Source organism: Podarcis pityusensis, assembly GCF_964106645.2.
Source record: "Podarcis pityusensis genome assembly, chromosome: 17".
In the NCBI taxonomy this organism is placed as follows: Eukaryota; Metazoa; Chordata; class Lepidosauria; order Squamata; family Lacertidae; genus Podarcis; species Podarcis pityusensis.
The window spans coordinates 21,450,671-21,471,520 of NC_138042.1; the positions used below are offsets into that span (position 1 = coordinate 21,450,671).

The 20,850-nt window shown below is 41.1% G+C and overlaps 1 protein-coding gene and 1 long non-coding RNA gene across 28 annotated transcripts in view; both read right to left on the reverse strand.

Moving 5' to 3' along the window:
- PTPRD (protein tyrosine phosphatase receptor type D) overlaps positions 1 to 20,850 on the reverse strand; it is a 722,358-nt gene that overhangs the window by 276,374 nt on the left and 425,134 nt on the right. The window lies entirely within an intron of this gene.
- Positions 7,072 to 10,316, reverse strand: LOC308466808. Its single transcript, XR_013980964.1, has 3 exons — positions 10,097 to 10,316; positions 8,764 to 8,886; positions 7,072 to 7,342 (listed from the first exon to the last, which is right to left on the reverse strand). It is a non-coding gene; the product is annotated as an uncharacterized lncRNA (long non-coding RNA).

The following is a 20,850-nucleotide window of genomic DNA, read 5'->3' on the forward strand; positions in this document are numbered from 1 at the left end:
GCTGGACATCCAACAGCTGGACATATAAAGGACCACATTACCTTCAGTAGCTCAGGGCCTCATCAAAAATAAATCCAGCCCTGTGCACAGCATCAAGCTGCTTGACTGGAGAAAAGGACCACACATGGAATAGCTACTTGTTCATGTGATTCACAATCTAGCTCAGCTTTTGCGCCAGAATGCTGCTTCCCTCTCTGTAATGCACCTAGGTGGAATTGCTCATCTTCTAACATTGTGTATGACATCAAATGCCAGCAGTGCCCTTCAGCTCTCTATATTGGACAAACAGGCCAAACCCTATGCCAAAGGATAAATAGACATAAATCTGACATCAGGAATCACAAGACAGAGAAACCCGTAGGAGAACACTTCAGTCTCCCAGGACATTCAAGACAGGATCTCAAAGCATGTGTCTTATTACAAAAGAATTTCAGAAACAGACTTGAAAGAGAAGTTGCTGAATTACAACTTATCACTAAACTGAAAACTATGGCGAGACCTGGTCTGAATAGAGATATTGGATTCTTGTCTCATTACATATGCTAATCATCTGCATACTATCCCTTGCTTTTTCCTGTGGGACTAATTGCAGTCGTTATCAGTAGTCAACAGGTTTACCATACCCATTGAGTCAATCACCCATCTCCTACTACCCTCTTGAGACCCCCCCCCCATATATAAGGGTCTGGTGACTTCTGTTTCAGTGTATCTGAAAAAGTGTGCATGCACACAAAAGCTTATACGCAGAACAAACTTAGTTGGTCCCAAAGGTGCTACTGGACAATTTTTTTATATACCGTATTTTTCACTCCATAAGACACACATGACCATAAGACACACCTAGTTTTTAGAGAAGGAAAACAAGAAAAAAAATATTCTGAACGAAACAGTGGATGCATGATTTTTTTGGTGCAGGCTGTAGCTATAGACATGCTATGTGATCTGATAGTGAATTTGGGTTGACCCAATGTAAAAATCCTGAGGATCCATGGGCTTTTACCTCCCCCCTCCCAGGCAGCCTCCTTTATCGCTAGCATCCCTTATCTCTTTCACCGATCGCTTACCCATCAGCTGCTTCCTTTCAACACTCCCTTCCCTCTTGTTTGCCTTAGTGTCTTTTCCTTAGCTGGAGCAGTTTTTTGCTCCTTCTTTTCTTCTAATTTCTATCCTCATTGCTTTATTCTTCCTGTCTCCTCTCCTTGCAAGTTTGCTGTCTTTACCTTCCCCCTGCCAGGCAGCCTCCTTTATTGCTAGCGTCCCTTATCTCGCTCCCCGATCAGTGGCTTTGTTTCAACACCCACTTCCCTCTTTCAAAAAAAAAAAGAAAAGAAAAAAGCATGATCTGCTTTTTGCTCTTGGGCAATTCAGCTCCAGGGACCACGCATTCACTCCATAAGACACACAGACATTTCCCCTTACTTTTTAGGAAGAAAATGGTGCGTCTTATGGAGCAAAAAATACGGGACTTCGACTGTCAGACCAACACGGCTACCTACCTGAATCTAGATCAGGCATGACAAAAGTCCATTTGTGGGGCCTAATCTGATCCCCCAGCTGGTTTTATCCGGGCCCTGTGGCAGTTTATTTATTGGGGTCAAAGCTCAACAACTTCAATCCTAAAAAAAGCCCAACAACTTTGGTCGGCCCTCACACATGTTCACTTCATCAAATCTGGCCCTCTTTGAAAAAAGTTTGGGCACCCCTGATCTAGATGGAACAGGTTTACATCAACAGCTGATTAATATTAAGGGAGGGCTGATGATCAAAAATGGCTATATGCATGATCTGTGTTGTGTAGCAAGTTGCTATGAGACTTGTTACCTTACACCTTGTCCCCTTAATTGGATTCTTATTCATTTTCTTCACTGCCTGAATTTCATCCAGACTGTTTCCTATTGACATTCTAATTGCCCAGCTTCCTCTTTAAGTCTCATAAAGTCTGGCTCTTGCAAATAAAAAATAAAAAATCTGCAGTCTGGCCTGACAAATCATTTCATTTCCTGACAGCATCTCTATTGATGTCAGTGGAGTTGCACTGATACAATAAAATATAAAATGCAAATGAGAAAATTGGAATTTCTATTACTTTATTAAGACTTCTTTTTTAATTTCTTAAGCAATAGGCAAAGAAATAAATGTGCTACTGGTCTGGAGTAGTTCTGTTATGTTTATGGTCATTAATTATCTGATAAGATACATAATAGTTATTACTGACAGAAGAAGAGTATGGGTGGGTTTATTAATTCAAAATGTTCCATTAAAATAAAATGTAGTAACCACGTAAAAGAACAATTATTTCCCCTAATTATTATTACACAAGCATTTTCTAAGTAGCTTTTGCTGAATGAGCAACTGCACGTCTTCAACATTATTTCTCTTTGTTTCAGTCTATATTCAGAATCAAGCTGTTTTATTTAAGCGTTCTGCAGATGAACAGATAACAGAGTCAATTACAGATCTGTCCTTGCTGTCGCCTTTCCTAAGCCAATCACTTCCTGTTTCCCGTTAAACAAACATGGGGATTTTCTACATTTATTAAAAACTCAGATTACAATGCAATGTATGTTTTTGAATAATACAAGCATTGCATAGAGCTGCGATTTCTAGACTGTGTAATTCACAGCCCACTTAGGTTTCATAGGTTTTCTTAGGTTTTGGACCCAAAATGTAAATAATATGAAATGCTGAAGACGTTTTCCTAACTATTAATTTCTACATTGTCATTGTGTTTTCACGTGACATAAAAGCCACTTTTATGCAATCCCGGAATTCATCTGCAAGCCTAGAAGTTTTTTTGTTTTTTGTGGGGATGGAAGCTGTGCCGCTTTGAAACTATTGTTTAAGAGGACAATTTAAGATTCACACTCTCTCCTTCCTCAATTTTACATCTTATATAATTTGTGTATGGGACGCGGGTGGCGCTGTGGGTTAAACCACAGAGCCTAGGACTTGCCGATCAGAAGCTTGGCGGTTCGAATCCCCGCGACGGGGTGAGCTCCCATTGCTCGGTCCCTGCTCCTGCCAACCTAGCAGTTTGAAAGCACATCAAAGTGCAAGTAGATAAAGAGGTACCGCTCCAGCGGGAAGGTAAACGGCGTTTCCGTGCGCTGCTCTGGTTCGCCAGAAGCGGCTTATTCATTCTGGCCACATGACCCGGAAGCTGTCTGCGGACAAACGCCGGCTCCCTCGGCCAATAAAGTGAGATGAGCGCCACAACCCCAGAGTCAGTCACAACTGGACCTAATGGTCAGGGGTCCCTTTACCTTTACCTATAATCTGTGTTAGTGCTTTAAAATTGTATACCACCTTGGGTGCCTTGGTAGTTAGGCAATATATAAATACAATTAATGAATGAATAATTGTTGCTCTCCAATTGTCAATTCTGCCCTGGTTTTATATTTGAAAGCTTGTCACAAAGTTATGACATTTTGGTTTGCCCAACTGCTTATTGTTGTCATTTGAGTTTCTTGCAGGCCCATCCTAACCTCATCTGCTCAAAGGTAAATCCTATTACATTCAATGGGGCTTACTCCCAAGTAAGTGTGATTAGGATTGAATCATTAGTTGCCTCTCTCAAAACGACTCAAGGTAATTTACAGAAATAAAAATATATAAAACATTATTACCTTTGCTTTTTATGTTCCTTGAAGGATACCAAATCTAACCATTTAGGGTGGAATATACAATCAAAGAAAAAATAGTTCCCACCATCTGAAGATGGGATACTATTATGAAATTTGGCTTAATTTGACTCTTATTACAGGTATGACATCACAAGTTTTTCATTCTTCTGAACACACAGAAATACATTAAGCTGGAAAATTCAGCACTAAGAAAACCTTTGAAGTAGCATCTTTATTATTGTTAGTAGATAGTTTTACTTAATTGTGTAAATGTGAGTTTTATAATTGAACTGCATGAGACTCAAGTAGTTTATGTAATTGACTTTTCATCATCTGTCACCAAAGGCACAATTAAAGCAAAAATTAATCTGAATTGGACACTAATTTTCCCCAAAGGACTGAACATTGCACATTCTTGCACTGAACAGTTTTTAAATGGTTTTATAGGAGTTTAAATTTCAAATATCTCAGAATAAAAACAAATGTGCACTTATAAATTTGACAGACACATTTAGTTTAATAGATTACTATTGTGCATAATTGTGTGTTGTGACACACACACACACACACACACATCCTGCGTCCTCTTTTATTTTGAGGGAACAAGATTTCCTCCTTTATTTAGCAATTTTTCTCTAGTGTTTCACTAGAATTAATCTAGATCCCATTTCTCAACTTTGGGTTCCCATATGTTGTTGGACGACAACTCCCATCATTCTTAGGCAGCATGGCCAGTGGTCATGGATGATGGTTGTTGTAGTTCAAAACCATCTGGGGAATGAAGGTTAAGAAAGGTGGCACTAGATTATACAGATTGCGCAGTAACACTGACTACACTTTCATGGTCACAATGTGACCTTGGACCAGTCATTAGCTCATGCTGGAAACCGCTGTTGCCAGTTTTGCATCTGCTGGATGTGTAATAGTGAGGCATTATAAAATAGACAAAGCAGAAGACAAGTGAGGATTAAACACTTACTTCACCATCCTTGGTAATTTTTGTATCCACAAGATACAAAAGGGCACAATCCCATATGTGTGATATTATTGTAGGATGTGTAATAGTAAGGCATTATAAAATATTGTAGGAAGCTCCTTTAACAGGATCTCAACTGAAGGCAAAACAGAGGTGTGAGTTTGCCATACCTCTTTCACAGAGGCTGCCAATTCCATCAGGTTAACACTAACATCCATTTGCCAAAGCCGATGCTGCTATCATTATAATAATAACTACTATTACTGTTATTAAAGGACGCGGGTGGCGCTGTAGGTTAAACCACAGAGCCTAGGACTTGCCAATCAGAAGGTCGGCGATTCGAATCCCCATGACGGGGTGAGCTCCCATTGCTCTGTCCCAGCTCCTGCCAACCTAGCAGTTTGAAAGCACATCAAAGTGCAAGTAGATAAATAGGTGCCCCTCTGGTGGGAAGGTAAACGGCATTTCCGTGCGCTGCTCTGGTTCACCAGAAGCGGCTTAGTCATGCTGGCCACATGACCCAGAAGCTGTACGCCAGCTCCCTTGGCCAATAAAGCGAGATGAGCACCACAACCCCAGAGTCGGCCACGACTGGACCTAATGGTCAGGGGTCCCTTTACCTTTATTACTATTATAATTAGTATTATTTCTAAATAATTTTTCATACCAAATGGGCCCAGGATGGTGTACAACATAAAATACCATTACAAAATGTTTCACAATAAAATAAAATAAATAAAAACACTACTATTCCTAAAATCTACAGTACATTATCATATTTACAGTTATTCAGTCCCTGGGACACTAAGTTCCTGAAGGCCCAAGTGAATACTAGGCATTTCATGGAAATCAGTGTATAAGGAATCAATCTTCATTCAAAAGTCCTGGCTGTTTCAAATATTTTCATACTTAATTCACATGCAAGGAAGAGCTTGTGGGTTTTCAAATTAAAAATTAAAAAATCAAGTCTGATTTGCATGTCTTTCTGGAATTATTTAATATATCGTCGTTTTTACCATTTTGAAATATTCACTATAGCATACTGAAGGCTATTATTAAATGATTGCAAGTTTGCATAATCCTCCTGTTCAAATGTGATCAATTCAAATAAAACAAACCCAGATATGCTGTGCTATATCAGAAATGTTTTTATACTAGAAATAAAGAGAATTCATCCTAAAACTGAGTGCTATTTAAAACTTTTCATGAACTTTCTATGTTTATACTTTTGAAGCTCCACCTTCCATTTGTTTCATATGTAGGCTCCAATGATTTAAAAATGGAAAATATTTCAAAGTAAGTAGGGAATTGAATGTTGAGCACAGGTGACTGTTTCATCAGGGCAAGCATTTCAGATTCTCAGATAGAACATTCCCTCACTTCTTCCCCTGTGTGCTGTCATCATCATTATCATTATCATTGTTATTTAAATTTACATACCACCCTATACCCAGAAGTCTCAGTTGCACAGTCTATAGTTGCACAGTTTTGAGTACCTGACTGAAAAAAGGGTATGTGGACAGGGATAGCCTAATTTCTATCGCCTGTGCTCTGATAACCTCTAGGTTAGATTACAGTGGTACCTCGGGTTAAGTACTTAATTCGTTCCAGACGTCTGTTCTTAACCTGAAACTGTTCTTAACCTGAAGCACCACTTTAGCTAATGGGGCCTCCTGCTGCCGCCGCGCCGCTAGAGCACGATTTCTGTTCTCATCCTGAAGCAAAGTTCTTAACCCAAGGTACTATTTCTGGGTTAGCAGAGTCTGTAACCTGAAGCATATGTAACCCGAGGTACCACTGTATCTATAATTATTATCAGAGGTTAGCCATGGAATATAGTGCAAGCAAAGTCTCTAATAACCAGCAGTCCCCATCTAACAACAACAACAATAATAATAGTAATAGTAATAATTTCTAATAACCAGCAGTCCCCATCTAATAGTAGTAGTAGTAGTAATAGTAATAATCTGCCTGCCCTGCATGACTAGATGAGCTGCGCTAGTTTCCAATGCGATTTATATAATTAGCTCCTGAATAAAGCTTCATTCCTTTAACTTTTAAATGCCCTTGATTCACAGCTTATACACTTTTTTAAAAAAAGTAACTTACTTTGGTGTTTGAAAATGTGCTTGAATATATTTTTAAATATATATCATATGTAGCAGCTCAAAAAAACATTATCAAAAAGTCACATTCAGAAGCAAAACACTCTATAAATGGCTTAAATAAACAGATATTCACAGACGCAAAAAAATGCTTGGCTTATTGCAAAAGTCACTTATCCAGCAACAATGCCTTGAAAGTAAATTCAGGAATGGAAATGATTAATGCTAATGTTGCTTGGTTATTTGTCATTTAGCCTAGGCATGATGTAAATCTATGTTGGATAAACCCACTCAAAGAAATGCAGTATGCAGCAATATTTTTTTAAGCATTAGGGAATAAATGAATACAGCATTAACATCAGAAAAGTGTGTTTCGAACATGTAGCATTTATTTAATTATTAAGGCTCTTCATTGATAAATCCTATTCCTGCAATGCTACAAATTCTTTTAATGACAGCAAAAACCCAACAGGGGCCACCCAGAGATTGAATGAAGGAACCTTGTATTTAAATAATTAACATTACTGTTCTCAAGCCACATGTATGAGCAACACTTTATCCAGTGTGTGAACCTCTTGAAGCCAGACTTAATGTTCTGCTCAGACAGGCTTGTTGCGTGTCTCAGCCTTTATTAATATCTGAAATTGAAACAACATGGCCAATTAAAATAAACACACACCCCCACCAACATTTTGTTCAAGTAACTGCCTTTTTATTTATCTCTATCCAGGTTGTCTATAGGAAGCAGACAAGAGTTAGTTTTGCAGCCACTCAGATTAAATGATGATACACTCTATGTAATATCATCATCATCATCATCATCATCATCAATTACTTGCCTTTCACCCCAAGGTCCCAGGGAAGGTCACGACAACTTAAAATGAAATGTTAGCAAACTGGGAAGGATGTTTTGTTTTGTTAGTTCTGCTTCTACAACCCCAATATATTTCTACTATTATTTATTCATTATTATTATTATTATTATACAACTATCATTAGCTACAATGGATACAACATTTTGTGTTCGTTCACATCAAAAGTTCAGCTCAGCAACTGATACCAAAATAATTCTGTAAAAATACAGAATGCTTAGAAGGTCAAGCACAGTCCAAATCTCAGTAAGAGACTGGTCAGATCAGCCTCAATCATAAGTACTGATTACATGAAACTGGTAATGGATTCAAATCTACAAAGAAATAATGCTTTTACAGTCTTGACTACCTACATACATTGATTTAAGGAAAGATGGTCTGCACAATATATGTTATCTTGAGGCTACTGGAAATATCCTCCCTAGCATAAATAAATAAATACTTGTAGGGAATTAAAAGCATGCTGAGTAAAAGGATATTATCCCTTTAGGCAATTTCATATAAATGTGCTATATTTAATAAAGTTCAAGAGTTCAAGTCTGACATCTTTCCATTCCATGCAATTCGTGGCTTTGATCCAAAGAGCTACTTAGGGTATGCCCAAAGGCTTCGGCATACCCAGTGAGATTCCTGACACCCTCCTCCCGCTTGAAACAGCTGATCTTCTTGCCATATCTCAAACTGCTTTCAACATTTGGTGTCAAACTCCGTTTGCAATTTGGCCTGAGGCATATGGAGTTGCTGTTTGGCCAGGGGCAGGGGGCAACCAAAGCCCTCCGGAGCTTGCTTGGATCCTGGCCTATATGTGCATTTCCATGCCCACTGCTAAGTTGTGTGACTGTGCCAAATTGGAACCATTATATTAGATTAAGTTCTTTTAGTTTGTCGTAGCATTAAGCCTTTTAAAAATGTGTTTCCCTGTTCTCATAGCAGAACAAAGTTGCTATTAATCATGAGGCTACTTAAAAGAAATCACTCTCTCTAGAGCTGTTGAGCTATGAAAGATTTATAGGTCTCCAAGGCTAATCCCAAACGGTTATTATTATAGCTTATTTTTTTGGATGGAACTTCCCTCTCTGTGTCACATACGAGACCACCCACCAGATAAAGTTATCCATCCTCCAAGATCAGCAAGAAAATATATCAGCTATAACTTAGCAAGGTTTGAAAGAGGGGGGAAAACACACCTCTGTTTGTCTTATCATAGCTGCGCTAATTAGTGCACAATTTGCTCTGGCTGTACTTAGGTGAAAAGTGAACTTCCACATCTAGGTTTTGTTGCGATGTTGGGGAGAGCTTTCCTTGTCAAACTGCAAGAAGAAGAAGAAGAGTTTGGATTTGATATCCCACTTTATCACTACCAGAAGTCAAAGCGGCTAACAATCTCCTTTCCCTTTCACGCCCACAACAAACACTCTGTGAGGTGAGTGAGGCTGAGAGACTTCAGAGAAGTGTGACTAGCCCAAGGTCACCCAGCAGCTGCATGTGGAGGAGCGGGGAAGTGAACCCGGTTCACCAGATTACAAGTCTGGTAATGGGGAGGAGCAGGGAAGCAAACCTGGTTCACCAGAAACAAGGATGGGGGGTTGGGGGTGCTGCCAAAGCAGTTACCGTTTTCAAAAGGCCAATGCACCCGGCACCCCTTGGTTAAATCTTGCACGCAACTTGCTGGGGAAAGAACAGCTAACTTCCAGCTGCCTTATCCCACTGCAGAGATCAAAGCAGCATGTTCATTTCCCTGGCAGACTACTCCCAACTTCCTAAAGACCAGTAATTCTGAGACCAACTCACCCTGCATTTCCCAGATGATTCCCTTATAAGTTACTCAGAGTGTAAAGGCAGGCCATGCTCCCCAGGTCTCTCCCAGAGCTCAGAAGAACATGCTGGTTTCAGTAGCCTGGATTCTATACACATGTGGGGATTCTAGAATCCTAAGTTTGGCAAATACAGTGGAACCTTGGTTCTCGAATGGCTTAGTTGACGAACAAATTGGCTCCCGAACGGTGTTCCGGTTTCAGAACGTTTTTCGGAAGCCGAACATCCGATGTGGCTGTAAGCTATTGTTTCCGGGGTGCCTGCGCCAATCGGAAGCCGTGCCTTGGTTTTTGAACGTTTTGGGAATCAAACGGACTTCTGGAATGGATTAAGTTTGAGAACCAAGGTTCCACTGTACACACATTTCAGTGGTCAGCGCTTTATGAGAAATAAAATGTAGATGAAAAGCAGACATAAAGGCAGAACGAAATACAAAATAAACCAGAGGACTGTGGCTCTAAACCTGAACTAGTTCCTGCCTACCTGTCAGGAGCTGGACTCAGGAGTAGGTCAGCAATAATAATAAAAAACCACCACAGTCAGCAAAGTTAATTTGTCATCCAAAGAAACCTAAACAACACAGGCTTAGTGATGACAGTCAGGCCTGCCCAATGAGGCAGTTGAGAGGACTGACGGTCCCTGCCTTCCCACTGCTCTATAAGGGTCTTCCGTGGTTCCTTCCCCAGCAGTCTAAGGCTACATCACCTTGTCTCTCATTGCTCCGTCTTCTTCATGTCTCTCTGTGTTCTGGGAGACCAAGGGATAGTGCAGAGACCTGCATGACAGCAGCTGCTATTGGTCACTATTCTACTGTTCCAAATTCTATGAAAGGCTATAGAACATTCCAAGTGTGATTTTTCCCAGTGTTGTAGTATTTATATATACCGTATTGGCCCGAATATAAGCCACACTCTTTTTCCAAATTCCGATCGTGAAAAGTTAAAGTGTGGCTTATATTCATGACCTTACGCCGCCAGCAAAGCAGCATGGTACTTCAGCCAAGCTCCGCAATTGATCTGAGTGGTCAATCAGTATATATTTTGGACAATTTGATGGGTTACATTATACTGGAATTGTAAACGACTGCTGTTCTCCTTCCAGGGAACATGCTCCAAGGGTAACATTTTTACTTGTCAAAGGTTATCTAGTGAAAAAGCTTTTGATTTTGGTAACTCAGTGAAAAGAAAATAATACAGTTCCACATTATTATTTTTTGTTCTTTTAAATGGTTCTTCAGTCTTCACACTGAACAATCAGGAAGTTAAAAAACTGTTAAGAAAAACTCAGCAGGCAAGAAGTTTCATGTGTATGACATTTAAGCTAAGTAAGAAAACATATGGCCCTCGTGTTTTGTTGATTTTTGCAATTAAATACAAAGGACAAAATTAACTTATATCATGTAATCCAAAGGCAGATGAAATATGATGGCACCTTTTTAATTTATGAAAAGATTTCCCTTGTGCTTTAAGAACAAAATGGCAAGATTGTTTAATTAACATATTACATCCCTTAAGGCCTCCAGTGATGGCGGGTGCCATTTTCTGACTCCAGGAATCCATGTTATATCCATGTCATTACAGCCATGATGAAACATCCCTGTCCTCATCTCTTGTAGTGAGAGGGAGAGGAACAACATAATCCTCCCCTCTTAGCTGGATGGATTTCTGGGTAATTTTTAAAAGAACCATAAGCAGCAGTTTGGAAGTTTGGAAGTTTCCCTAACTATTTATTGTCTATACTGGTGGGGGGACTTTTGTCATCTCAAGGACACATTCCTTCCAGGAGCTGCATGCTGGGGCTGGATGGAGCTCGAGGCAAAGTGATGTTGACAGTATCCAAAGCGAATGGAGCTTACCGGGACTTTTTTTCAGGTGAAACTTGCCGGAACTCAGTTCTGGCACCTCTCAGGTGGGCACCATTGCCATTGCCATTATAAGAGAACAAGGGTTCACAGTGAGTTCCAGCACCTCCTTTTGTAGAAAAGAAGCACTGGATCTTACCTTTGTTCAGTAGGTTACATTCTAGCTCAACAAAAGATGGGGCTTCTGCTCACAAACACATGCAAGGCACCAAGAGACAGAATCTCAACTCCAGCTAGGCAAAGCTACACAAGGATGACGCCAAGCAGGAGTGAGGAATGTGGCCTGAGGAGAAGCTGTGGCCTTGGGAGAGTCCCAAAGGATGGATAGACAAGGTGAAAGGCCTTCCTCCACCTGAACTTCCCCATTCCTGATCGACACCCAGGGTAGCCAACATGGTGCCCTTCTAGATATTGTTGGACTGTAAATTCCCTTCATCCTTGATCACTGGCCACGGCAGGTGGGGTTGATGGGAGTCCAACAGCATCTGGGGGCACTGCAATGAATACCTCTAGTCTACACTGACTGCAGTCAGCTGTCTAGCTTCTTAGACATGGATCTTTCCTGATCCTACCTGGAGTTGCCAGGGTTTCAGCCTACAACTAAGCCGCAGCTCTCTGCAGCATACGACACTGAAGAATCTAGATGTTTTCAAACAGAGAAACCATAATAATAATAATAATAATAATAATAATAATAATAATAATTTATTTATTTATACCCTGCCCTCCCCGGCCATAGAGCCAGGCTCAGGGTGGCTAACACCAGTAAAATTACAGTAAAAACATAATAGGAAAAAACCCCAATTTAAAATACAGGTAAAAATGCAATTTAAAATGCAGCCTCATTATACCTGGATTAAAAAGTAAAGGGACCCCTGACCATTAGGTCCAGTCATGATCGACTCTGGGGTTGTGGCACTCATCTCACTTTATTGGCCGAGGGAGCCGGCATACAGCTTCCGGGTCATGTGACCAGCATGACTAAACCGCTTCTGGCGAACCAGAGCAGCGCAATGAAATGCCGTTTACCTTCCCAGCAGAGCGGTACCTACTAATCTACTTGCACTTTGACGTGCTTTCGAACTGCTAGGTTGGCAGGAGCAGGGACCGAGCAACGGGAGCTCACCCCATTGCAGGGATTCAAACCTCCGACCTTCTGATCGGCAAGTCCTAGGCTCTGTGGTTTAACCCACAGTGCCACCCGCGTCCCCATACCTGGGTTAGAGGGAGATAAATAAGTCCTTGCCCACCTAGCCTGTATTTTGCACACAGAAACAATCACAAAGATTCTTGAGTTGCTGTTGGAAGCATTGAAGGCCAGTGGGAAAGGAAGTGAATACAAAATTCACACAGACAAAATAGAGATCTCTTGCTTTCCATTTTAGTGGTAAGTGTGCATTTGGAGTCCAGCTTTGGGTATGAGATAAATGGTAAAGGACCCCTGACAGTTAAGTCCAGTCGCAAACGACTCTGGGGTTGTAGCGCTCATCTTGCTTTACCGGCCAAGGGAGCCAATGTTTGTCCACAGACAGTTTTTTCCAGGTCATGTGGCCAGCATGACTAAGCCGCTTCTGGCAAAACCAGAGCAGCACATGGAAACGCCGTTTACCTTCCCGCCGGAGCGGTACCTATTTATCTACTTGCACTGACATGCTTTTGAACTGCTAGGTTGGCAGGAGCAGGGACTGAGCAATGGGAGCTCACCCCGTTGCAGGGATTCAAACTGACGACCTTCCAATCGACTAGCCCAAGAGGCTCAGTGGTTTTGACCACAGCGCCACCCGCATCCCCTGCGTATGAGATAGTTTTCTGTAAAGGCTTTAATTTAATTTTCTTCTATGGTGTAGTTTTGATTCAAGCCCAAGAAACCTTCCTAGTTTGGGGACCTTTCTAAAAGTCAAGCAGGTTTTAGAAGAACACAATCTTCTGTTCTTTGGAAGACAATCAGTTTTGCCAAATGTCTGTTTAGCTGTAAAGTCTGCCCATTGGTTTTTCTTATTCCTCGTTGTTTCCTTTAGGTTTTTCTAAGATTCCGGTGTTGAGAATGGAAGTTTGAACAGTGTTAGCTTTACTATTGTTCTAGAAGTGGTGGTGGGGGGATCCCCCTAAACACTAGGAACAAATAAACTCTAGGATTTTGATTGGGATATGGATTAAAAAAACAAACTGTGGGGCTGTGCCAGACAGGGAATTTCTGGGCAAACCAGTCTGGCTGGCCAAGGGAAGAGCAGAGCTGTTCACATTACAATAGAGAGCCATTGAGGATGGTCAACAACTCCTTGTCCCTGATGTGACCAGAGACTGGAGATTTGGAAGGTTGCCAGGGTAACTGCTCTGGGGGAGAGCAAGGGACTTTTGGGAAGGAGGAGGAGGAAGAAGGGGGAGATCCATCTTGGTGAGGGGAAAAGAAGGACTGCCTGCAATGCTTTGGGCCATGCTGTAAGATCTGGGCACCTCCATGCAGACCGAGGGTGTAAATAGGCGAATAAACCCTATTCCTTAAAGCACGACAGTCTCCACAGTGCCTTCTATTCTCCAAAGGGACACAGACCCTGTGTGTGCGCCTGTGACCCCATGCGCTGTGGCCACTGCTTAGCGGGGGGGGGGGGCAGGTATGGGACTTTTGTAACACTATTATATTCACCAACCAATGTGTGTATTTTTATGACTACTGTCAAAAGAGAGGTATGTGTGTGCACTCTGGTAACTATACTTCAAAGATTACTAGTCTGCATAAAAAGTAGAATGGAGACTTTCAAAATCTCCATTTTGAAAATCAAAATTACTATTCTGATGCGCACCCTATCTGCGCCCGTATCTTACTTTTATCTGTGTCTGTCGCATTTTGCTGATGTGTAACTTAAATATGAAGAATATAATTTCATCCTGATTACCTTTTACCTGTGAAATTGTGTCACCATCAACAAAGAAATGCTTTGCAGTTATTTATATTTGTCGTAATGGACCTTCAAAGTCGTTATGGCTAAGGGATGTAACTAGCCCAAGGGGATCAAAGACAGAATTCTCTCTCACCCTCCATCCACACCTGGATTGTAGAATTATTTTTACACTAATCCAGCAGCTGCCTTATCATTTTGCTACTCTTAAATTCCATTTCTTCTAATCATTCACTCTCTTCATAAACTGTATTATTCAATTACAGGGCTTTACTGAACATAGGTCAGCTGTTAATGGCAACCCATATTGTGAGTTTGCTTTTATTATTTCTTACTATTGAGAGAGATAGCAGATTGTATTATAGAGTCTCAGTCACAATCAAATTTCTAATTCACTTGGGAAAAGAGGCTGGCACTTCATCTATCAGCAAACAGCTAAAAAAGCCCAAAGATCTTTTACAAGAAAGAATTATTTAAAATTGTTAATTTCAATGCGATTGTGGAAAATCCACTTCATTTTGGGAAAGGAAAGTATAGGTTATCTAAAATAAATAAATACCATATATTAAATTAATAATACAACAGCACCCACTCTGAAACACAATTTTGGAATAAAACTTGTTTGTTCTAATACATCAAATAACTATGACCTATCCAATGCCTAAGCCAATACCTCTCACATGCTGTAATCAATAAAGTTGTGGCCTTTTTTAGCCAATTAACCTAATATACGGTGTCCATGTGTCTTTCTTATCCTCAAGCGGGTGGCGGGTCCTTGAATCACAACTCTCCAACAGCTTGTCTTCACCCCCAAAGGTGCAATCCTCCATTGTCTCCCAAGACAGAAAGATTCCAACCAAAAGTCCCACTAATGCCAACAAAAACCCTTTGTTTATATGGCAATGCATGGTACAGTTCAGGTTTGGTTTGCTTCCAGGCAATGCCTTTTGCAAAACCCTAAGCTGATGGATGTATAGACATCCAAATACAGTGGCACCTCTGGTTACGGATTTAATTCGTTTTGGGGTGCCATGTACACCTTGATAATTCTGTAACTAGAGGCGCTGCTTCTGTGCACAAGCACGGCACGATAGAGCGCTTCTGCACATGTGCGAGCGGCAAAACCTGGAAGTATAAACTTCCGGGTTTGCCGCGGCTGTAACCCAAAGATTCCATAACCTGGAGGTTATGCAACACTAGGTACCACTGTATATATCAGTAAAAAATATGAACATTCTGTGATCCTCCTTAAGAAACAAAAAACAAAAATACAAAACTAATCCCAATTAAATGGTAATATGCCCCCCAAAGTCATGTTGCTATAGCAAGGTCCCTGTTACGGGGAAGTGCTAATTAGCCACAGTCTAGTTGCTATTGTTTCTACTTTACTGAAGCATATCTCACAAGCAGCAGTTTTCAGGAGAGCGCACATCCATGGGTTACCATAATCCAACTTCTGCTTTGGTGAACGCCAGGGACTTGCAATCCTTGGCCATGATTTCATTTCTTGATGGGAGTCCAAATTTATAATGTCGAGCTGCACAAAGAACTAAAATGAACCAAATGTCACTGGGAGACCAGGCGTGAGTGCTGTAAGTAAGGGAATCAGTCCAATCCATTGATGATTTAATTAGCTATACTGATCAAGATAATGAACAAAAGCAAAACTACAACCAATGAGGTATATACATATTTTCTAAATTCAGGCTCGAATCTAGAAAACTCTTTTATACTTTGTGTGTGAAGGTTATAACCTCATAGAGCCTTGTAGATGAGGACAACTCAGTAGCACATTGGACCAATACACGATTACGTAGAATTGAGGATTTGCATTTTTTCGCTCTCAGTGGATTGTAACTGGTACACTTTTTAAAAACAAAGAATAAGGTCAAACAAGCACTTCAAGAATTGCAAGAACATATGCAATTACAATACACATACACTCAACGAACTCAAAAGCTACATACTCTCCTTTTAAATTTTTTTAGCATTTTTCATTTTAGCATCTAAGGTTAACACTGTATGTACAGTTAAACTTGACGAGGGTGATAAAATATCACAATTGCACATACCTGGAATGTAAAATATGTCTACCCTCCTATATGATTCCATTAACAACACATTATCAGAGTTATTGGATTCAGTAATGAAAGAACTGCCACAATATCATAGGTTAGGGTCTGATTTACCTGGAGCAGATCTCCACTAACTTGACTTTTCATCCTCCTTTCCCCTAAAATCTGCTTGGAACTCCCCAGAAAAGCTTGGAGTGTGGTGTTGGGGTCTATAGATGGTTGGGAAAATTAACAAAAATTGCCTTTCTCCAGTGTGAGTCTTCAATGGATACAAGTACCTTCATAAAACAGTAAGTCTGAATCTAACTCTGCTTATAAAAATCTTGTATTACAAACCATTACATGGTGATGGTCACTGCATTCATGTACATACAAGTATTATGAACACTGATCACTATAAATGCATATGCACCCCAACTCTATGGCACATGTAATAATGCAGATAAATTACTGAGCAAACAAATTAATCTGTCAATGACAGACTCTACAGTCAAGAACTTTTCAACAACTTTGTATCTTGGGAAATCCTTACACAGCATTTCAAATGGAGCTAAATGCTGATTTTCATACATCAAGAGTTATTCCCATAATTAGAGTTAAAAGTCTCCCACAACTTTCCTTGCACAATCCTATTTTTAGCAGTAGGCAAATTAGCAGTAAAACACAGTATTTTTTACTGCAGCAGTAAAAATATTATTAAGCATATAATTAGAATACAAACACTTAACATGGTAAGAGATTTTCTGTATGTAAAAATCATTTGAAAATGTGTCTGAATTATTTTTATAATGTAAAGATTAATTCATGGCATGTTATACTTATTTACATGTAATTTATATTCAAAAAAATAACTTTCAAAATAAAGTATAAGATGCACAACACAGTTCTCTGCTTTTGAGGGGGTTTCACTTTTCTGAAGCATCATGCAGACTTTTAACAAAATGTGCCAGGGATACAAATTCTGAGTTATTTTGTTTATAAGAGGTGCTCTGATACTAGGAAAAAGGTAAAGGTAAATGACCCCTGGGTGGGTAGGTCCAGTCAAAGGTAACTATAAGGTGCAGCGCTTCAGGCTGAGGGAGCTGGCGTTTGTCCACAGACAGCCTTCCAGGTCATGTGGCCAGCGTGACTAAACTGCTTCTGGTGCAACAGAACACCGTGACGGAAACCAGAGCGCACAGAAATGCTGTTTATCTTCCTGCCGCAGCGGTACTGATTTATCTACTTGCACTGGTATGTTTTCGAACTGCTAGGCAGAATCTGGGACAGAGCAATGGGAGCTCACCCAGTCTAAAGGATTTGAACTGCTTACCTTTGGGTCAGCAAGCCCGAGAGGCTCAATGCTTTAGATCACAGATACTGAGCTAGAGTCCTCTCTACGTTTTCCTTTTACACTTTTTCTGTGGTAGCCCAAGTGATGACCTCCTTATCATAACAATTTGCTTTCACTGTTGTCTGCAAGCATAGAGCAAAAACTCATTTTGGTTCACATCTCAGTGTGAGACCGTCAAATACACACTTCCTGAACCAATAGGATAACCAAAGCACAGCTACCTTTCAAAATTCCTACTTCTCCAAATTTTCTCATGTGACTGGACAACCCAAAAAAAAATTCTGCATAAAAAATGTGTGCAAAAATATGTACAAAAATGTGTATATTAAAAGAAATATGCACAAAAATGCCAACAACCTTTATGTACTTTCTTCTTAAGTGCAAACTGATGCAGAAATGAGGCAAACTAAACTTTGAGACTTGAAAAATGGCAGGATATAAATTGAAATGAGGAGAAGGAGGAGGAAAAGATGAAGATGATGAAGAAGAAGAAGCAAAAGGAGAGTCATAAGACACAGAAGTCTGGCATCTCTTTTGCCAATAAGAAGAAAGGCAGGCCGGGCAAATGAGATATATATTTCCCACTCCACCCTCAACATGAACAAATGCTCAGCTACAAAGATAGTATCAGGGAGCTTGGTCACCCCAGCCTGGTTTTCTTCCTGTGTTAGAAGAGCCATTAAGATGCTTTATTTCCCTGGTTCATCTTCTTCTTGGGTTCCTTCTCCTCAGGACCTGAGCAATCTCCCTCAACCTGCTCATATATCCAAGCCTTCTCTGAGAGCCTTCTGAAGGCAACCTCAATGTATTTTCCAACTGTTGATGTTTTTCAGCAGTTGGGTTGGCCAGCAGGTGGATGATGTTTCCTGACTGCAGCATTGTGAGGTGTAGCATCTTGCTACCATCCAACATGTCATCTTCTCGGGACAAGGAGGAGTGGTTCTTCAGATCAAACTACACAGATGTAGCCGAACTCTGACCCATGTGGCCTAAATAACACCTCCTCCACGGGAAGAACTATGAGACTGGTTATCAATGAATTCATGGCAATATTCCCTAAGCACTTGCCTTTCTACGCACTGTGCTGATGTTTGCTTCCACATTGAACAGGTCAGAGGCAAACCACCACAAGGCGCAGTGGGAAAGTGAATCATATTGTACTGTACGTGGTTAAAGTTGCACTATCTAATATTTTGCTTTTGAAAGTTGGACACACAACTACATAAGACTAGGATTGCCATTTCCTGGAAATACATAGAATACTGCAGTCAGCAGCAATGTCCGGGCAGAAATCATTAAAAAAAATGTCTGGGAAAATCTGGATGCATGGCAGCCCATGTTGGCAGTGCCGTTTTTGCCAATATTCTGTAAAAATGACTCAAAACCAGCATTTTTGCCAAAACAGCTCAAACAACTTTGAGCAGAGCTAAAAAAAGCTCAGCAACTTTTCTGTCAGGATTTTCACTGTTTGAAACGTGGGAACCCTACATAAGACCATACTGAGCACATGCCCTAAGGAAGCCAGACTATCCTCCACCGGGGCCAGGGATTTTTCAGTGATGGCTCCAACCTGGAATGCTCTGTCCCACACGACTAGGGCCCTGCAGGACTTGATCTCCTTCCACAGGGCCTGTAAGACAGAACTATTCCACCTGGCCTTCAATTTGAATTAGCCTGAGCCTCTATTCCCTTTCCTCTTCTATGAAGAAACCCTTTCTGGGACCCCACATTTAAATTCTTCCCTAGTTACCTTGCTGGCCCAAGTTGGACCAACTTGGCCAGTTAGCCCGGTGATCATTTGATGTCTACTGACTGGGTTCCCCCACCCAAAAAAAAATGACCCCTGAATTTTGGAATTTTATTGATCTTGATGCTGCATTTTATATTGTGTTTTATGCTGTTTTATGCTGTTTTTAAGTTGCATTTTAATCAATGTTTTATATATGCTACTAGCCGCTCTGAGCCCGGTTTTTAAATCGGGAAGGGTGGGGTATAAATAAAATTATATTATTATTATTATTATTATTATTATTATTGTCAGGGGTTCAGGAGCAGAGGCACAGGAAAGGGAGGAAATAGAGAGCGAGGGGGAGGAGTCCGAAGGTAATGTTAGCGATGACAGCGGTCCGAGGTCTCTGAGTCTTTCCAGCGAATCGGAAGATTCACAGAAAGGGGCTCCCATGGTCAGAGCAAGGGGGGTGCCGAGGGGGACACCCCAGGAAGAAGGGGCCAGAGGGGACTCAGAGAGAAGCAGTTGGAAATCAGGACCAGCGTCCACACCAGAGTGCAGTAGGGGGGAGGAGTCCCAGGCATCGGGATCAGGCGGCGCACTGCCAGTGGGAGGACATGAGTCAGGATTGGCCACGCCTCCATCGGGGAGCGAGGAAACGGTCGAGAGGAAGGTTGAAGGCTGGGCGCGCGCGCCAAGTTCAAATGTACAGGAGGGCGGTGCAGTTGGCAGCCCGGATAGGGAGCCAGGTCCCAAAGCCCGCCGAAAAGACGGGGAGGAGTCAGGGGGGTCAACGTCAGCGTCAGAAGAATCCAGGAAGGAAGGGACCCCGGGGGGTAGCAGGACCCAGAGGAGAAAGGAGAGACGGAAGAGGTGGAGTAAGGCTAGAATCTTAAACTGGTGTACAGGGGGCGGAGACTCAGATGGAGCTTCGCCAATCTAACCATGAGACGTAGAGTTGCACGCAGCAGCTTGAGAATGGAAACTGTAACTCAATAAAGACTTTTGTTTAATGATCGCTGGCTAGCGTGATCCTCTGTGAGCTAGGATCTGGAAGCAGCTCTGACAATTATTATTATTCCTACTGCACTGAGCAGCTACAAAACAAATATTCATTGCTAGTTGCAGTATTGGTAAAGGTGTCTAGTGTTGCAATCATATGCACACAGAAGTCGGAGTAAGTCCTGTTGAATTCAGTGTATTTTTCTTCTGCACAGATATTCATGGATGTGTTGCACTTGTGAGAAGTCTACCATTATACGACAGGGTTTTTTCTGGCATCGACACTTCTGTAGACTCTATAATCAATCTCATGCAAATAATTAAGCTACATATTTTAAATTCACTTTGAAACGCAGGATAAAGCACAGAATGGAAAGCCCCGGTTAGAAATACTCGCCGTCATTTCAGTGATTGAGTCACTGCCTCAGGAACGATAAGCATAACATAACATTAGAGAAGTGAAAAAGTAACTTCAATTGGGCATTTTTGTGTAATAGGCTTTTTCCACTTCTGTCTCAGAAAACTTTTTGAAAACTGATAATATAAGTGCCTTACGAGACAC